The sequence below is a fragment of the Taeniopygia guttata genome, chromosome 2, assembly GCF_048771995.1.
Source record: "Taeniopygia guttata chromosome 2, bTaeGut7.mat, whole genome shotgun sequence".
Taxonomy (NCBI): Eukaryota; Metazoa; Chordata; class Aves; order Passeriformes; family Estrildidae; genus Taeniopygia; species Taeniopygia guttata.
Genome location: NC_133026.1, coordinates 127,015,441 through 127,021,031, shown reverse-complemented (window position 1 = coordinate 127,021,031; position 5,591 = coordinate 127,015,441).

The window sequence follows — 5,591 nt, the reverse complement described above, 5'->3', positions numbered from 1 at the left end:
TGTGTTTTGTATTTATATGTATATAAAAATGTGTAAGTGGATATATGTATATAAAAATGTGTAAGTGGACAAATTTTCTGATATGACATAGGAACCACAAAGGTGTTGCACACCAAAGGTGAGCTCTGCTTTTTTGCCAAATGGCAGCCTCAGGAATATAAGAGCAATAATAAATTGCAATTATCTCGATGTTTTAGGAAGAGTGAGGACATAAATAAGGGATGAAACCACTGTTGGGATTCTATTTTCTTGAGTCAATGGCTTATTGATGGACTAATGTGCTCCCTTCTTTTCCTAGTGCTTTTTCCATCCCTTCACTGTTGAGATTTGCTGTATTTGCTTGCCTTTGAATCTATGAATACTCTTTCCTGGTACTTTGTGTTTCAAAATACTGCCTGCACTCCACATTGTGTAATAAAGTATGCTAGGGCTGTACAAAAAGTCATCCCCTGCTTTTGTAACTTCAGTGAGGGTGGAAGTGGGAGGGGGCTGGGTATGATGTTATTTTAATGAATCAAAGGAATTTGTACTTTTCTCCCCTGTGCTAAGCTGTACTTTATTTACTGTCTTGTGTTTCTTCTTTTTCTTCTCAATCTTTTTCAGCAGAGTGGATGGTACCTAGACAAAGCAATTCACTTTTGTCCGGATCAGGGTGCTAGCACAATGTTTGCTACTACTTCCTTTTGCAAAGTAAAACATAGTAGTTATTCTGTAAAAGGTCATTACATTTCAACCACTGCTGGTACATAGAATTGTGATATTCTTACCAGCTAAGAATATCACAATGGTAGAATCTGATGGGACTTTGAGGGACTCCAATGGATGTGGCCATTTGTGAAGCAGACTTGTTTATAGACAGTCATGATGGTCTGTGCTGAGCTACGTATCAATCCAATCTGAAATCAACTGCTCTGAAATTAAAATATATTAAAAAAAAATCATGTTCTGTGCATACAGACCAGTAAAACAACTTTCAGGTTTTGTAATCACTTATTGTTTTTGTTCATTTTCAATAGTCTTTTCCTCAAGGTATTATTTTTGTGTTAGGTATGGGAAGGACTTACTCAAATTCATGATTAAAGATTTCTGTACTTTGAGGTTTTAGTTCCCTCCTTCCCTGTTCTCCTTCCACTCCTTTCCACCAGAGCTTTTATACAAACTGTCTGTCCTTGACTAGGAAACACTTCAGATCTTAAAATGCGTTTAATTTTTTTAATTATAAACCTACTGATGAAAAAGTCTTTTACTGATTTTATTTATACCCACCATACATGTTAATATGTTATCTTATGAAGCCAAGAGGGTAGTGTTTCTGAAAATTAGGTTATTAGGAGATCTTTGTCACAAGTAGCATGTTGAAAGAAGTTAAATCTTTCAGATCAGCCTGATAAGAAATTCAGCATGGAGTGCTTGGAGAAGATTCTGGAGCAGCTGTGGAGTCATTAGTGGTTGTTGCTGAGAAATGGATGTTGTCTTTCAGTGTATGTCTTTATAAACAGAGGGAATGCCGGGGCAGCAGCTTCATATGAAGTTCTAGAAAATCTATGTAACTAACTTTAAGGGCTTGAATAATAAAAAGGTGAGTAGCAGCAAGACAATTTGTCCTGTTAGATCTATCTCATTACCCTTTCCAACAGCAAAAATTCCACACTGAATGAAGCATGCACTCTAAAAATATCTTGCAACTGTTCTTCTAAGGAAGCTTGAGAAACACATCAGTAAAATTATTCAAATATAGTGATTATCACACTGTGAAGATGTGGCAAGCCATGCATACCAGCTTTTTGGAAATACTTAATACTTCTGTCAAGTTTGTATGCTGTTTGTCTATTATAATTCCAGCTGTTAGAAACAGGGCAAGTTGAGTGACTGCATTGTATTAATTCATCCTGTTTTCCACTTAATTCCCTGTGTGATTTGGATTAACAGTGCCAGGGACTGAATTTCCCTTTCAAAAAACCTATTGTGGAAAAACAGATCAGTGTTGGGGAAATGAGTATCACTAAATTACTTGAAATAGAAAATGCTAACTATAATATTTCATATAATGCATAATATTTGAAAACTGGATTCTCATTATATTAAATCCTTCTTCATACATAAAATTGGCCTCTTTACAGGGGAGTTGTAAACAATGTTTGTCTCAGTAGCCAGATTAAATTGCCCCCATTCCTCAGTCTTCCAACTGTGCCTATCCCAATCCCAGGACTCAGCAGCAGATTGGTACTGGAGGAGTGTGAGCAACTGCACTGTACACACATTGCTGTAGGACAATACCCTGCTTGAAAATAACGTTGAAAGTGCTTCCTTAATTCAGATTTCTTTGTGATTTCACTGATATTGTTGACCTGCAGCACATTGCATGAAGGTGAAGGATGGAGTTCATGAAGGAGAGGGGAGAGAGGAACTTAATCCGATTTAAGTTATTTGCAAGATTTTTGTTATGGATATTTGAGCCAACAAGAAAAGAATATCTAGGCTCAGTTTCCTACAGCTTTAGCCACAAAAGGGTTTTTATTTTAGAACAATAAAGCTACTTGTTAGCTTGATTAGCTAGCAATTCATCTTGTTACACTTCAGTGGAATCTGGGGGAGTCTACCAGGGAGGTATCCCTGTATCACCTCCTCTGCTTTCATATTCATTTGTAGAAGTTCATGTTAGCTGGTTTTGGGGAAAAAAAGTAAAAGGACATGACAGTAACAGACTTTGGATCTGAATTGTATAGTGGATTTTATGGTTCTTTTTAACAGTTCATTTGAAAGAAGTGTGTTCAGCTAAATCTTTGAGCAAAAGTTACAGATATGACTCTGGATTGGAAATTAATCCAGATGACAAGCTGTATGTCATTGCAATGACTTAGACAAAATGATAATCAAGTGGTCAGGGAATGCTTATAAGCAGTGGCTAAAAGATAGAGCTGGATGAAATGCATAGGGTTATAAAGACAGTTGCGTTTTATCCAGTAACAGCATATTGTGTAATGGAGAAACAACCATTTATTTCAAAGTAAATTTAATAGGAACTCTTTTGCATGAATTTATATAAATCTGTAATGACATGATTATAGTTCCAGCTTACTTAGATTTATGTGCATTGCATAATGTCTAAAACCACCCCAAACAATTTGGGACGGGAATAAGAGGCTGAGGTTAGAAAACTGCCTTTTTTTTTTTTTTTTTTTTTCAATATTTCCCAGGAAAAATTATTTAGCTGATGGAATTTCAGGACTGATTTGAGTTAAATTGTGTGAGAAAGAATTTGCTGACATGCCAAATGGCATACAGCATATTGTACTCACAGAAGGATCAGAGTCAATTTTTAGTATTTCCAAAGCAATCTTTAAATGTTCATTGTCTATTAATGAAGTATTTTACCCATGCATAATATCTTTCTTGCTATGCCACTTTGTTAAGAAAATTAATAAAGTTGCCTAGATAGGAAATAGGTAGAGAACTTTATATTATTTGTCTGTGTAGTGTTATTGGAGTATATTGGGTCTTCTTTAATTTTGTAAATGGGATTATTATATTTTTCTTTGCATATTTTAAAATTTTATATCTGTAACTGATACCACTGTGTGTTTTATCTGCCAATGTCTCAAGTTAAACTTATGAAGTATACCAAATTCTTGCCTATTTAAAGAGTGCTTTAACAACATACTGAACATAATTTCCAAGTATATAAGAGAGATAAAACATAGAGTACCTTGAAGACATGAATCTTTAATACAGAATTTTTGTTCGCAACGGTAATTTGAAAGTTATAACACAACTTCCAAGCTCTGCAAGCTTGAAGTCCTATGCTCTGAGCAGGCAGTATGGCAAGGAATCCCAGGCAGCCACCAACCAGATGAACCAGCAGACAGAAGAACTTTCACAGGAGTTCTCTGGCTGTATTTCACTGAAAATGCAGGCACCCAAGGTGTCTTTTCTTCAGAAATCTGAGTCTGACAAACTGGCATTCTCTGGCTTTTGGGTTTTTTTCCCCCATCAAAAATTACTGAGCTCACTCTAATCAGTGTGGAAAAGGGCTAAAAAAGTCTATAGTGTTATTTGTAGTTTGTGCACCTTTCTTATTTAGGAGTAAGAAAACAATACTTTACATTCCTTTGAGCATAAATTAGCTATTATTATTATTATATAACTATTATTTTTATGGACAGGTCAATGGACTAGAAAATGTGCTTTAAAACCCGAGCTATAGCTGTCTCTTATTTTGCTTTGATGTTTATAATGTCAAATATTAATCTTTTAGATCAAAAATTTTCTATCCCAGAAGTTTCATGTATCTTTTCTGCGCAGTTTCAGTTCAAGTAGTACTGTTTTGCCAGGAATGAGAACAGGGAGAAACAATTTATGCTTAAATAAAACCACATAGCTCTATACAATTCCAGCTACGCCTGCACCCTACTTTGGAACAGTTCAGTAGGATCAGTTGGCAATTTTAACTCTTCTGCAAAGTGATCTGATATATGGCTGATGTACAAGACTCAGGAAAAAATTCACCTGTGTGTTCTCAGTAGATATTTGTTAGAACTAGGCAGCTAAAATCTTCAGAGTATCTGTTTTGTACTGGGTGTCTGTTTCCTCTGAAGTGGTTAAGCTGGTGCTTTCATTCTGGTGGACAGGACATAGACATGGCTTTCCTGTAATTCCTCCTTCTGTCATACCTGAAAGAAGAAAGGACCATCTCCCCTAGTACTGTAGGCTATTTTGTTGGCATGGGCAAAATGAAGGAGGAAAATAAATAACAGGGAATGTCATGATAAGAAGGAGCATAGAGCTGAGTGATACAAAAATGAAGCAGGAAATATGGTCCATGAGAATCATACCAAGGAATTGAAATAGGAAATCACTCTATGAAAAATGAAGAAACACCTAATAATTTATCAATGACACTAAATTCTGCTTAAACCAACCTTTATGCAGACTGGTACATTTGTTTGTGTGTATGTGTGGTATGGTATGCCTTTTGGCACAGTAGCTAGTTCATGAAGGATTGTGGCATCCTTGAGAAGATGCTTTTAGTACTCCATTGTCCATGAAACATTATTCACCTGACTTTGCAGCAACAGAATGAGAGTAGAGAGAACCTGGGCTATGGGCTGGTCTTCTGGTCTTTGACACTGATGCTGTCTGCTTTCAGTGTATTTCGTATCAAGTCATGGAAGCTGGAAGACCTGTAGCAGCAAAACTTTCCTCTGTAATTAAGATGTGATTCATCTTTATAATTAAGAGCACACTTCCCCACAGGTTCCCTCCATCAGCACTGTGACTGAGGGACCCTGGTAGAAATGTCCTGAGCTTGACAGCTCAGAGTTAAACCACCCTGAGAGGGTTGTAACAAGAACTACAAGGGCAATCTTATTTTTTGTAGGTTTTTAAATGATAAATGAGTAAATGTCACTTACAAAGCTGCTCTATTTAATGTTATATTTAGATTGTCTAAACTGGACACTAGGGAGCTAATGGAGCTGAGGAAAGGTTAAAAATGCATGCACAGTATAAAAAATACAATTCCAAAAAACTAATCAGAGTCTGCTACAAAATGGCTTCGTTTTTCCTCCAATATCTTCGTCTCATACAGGTGC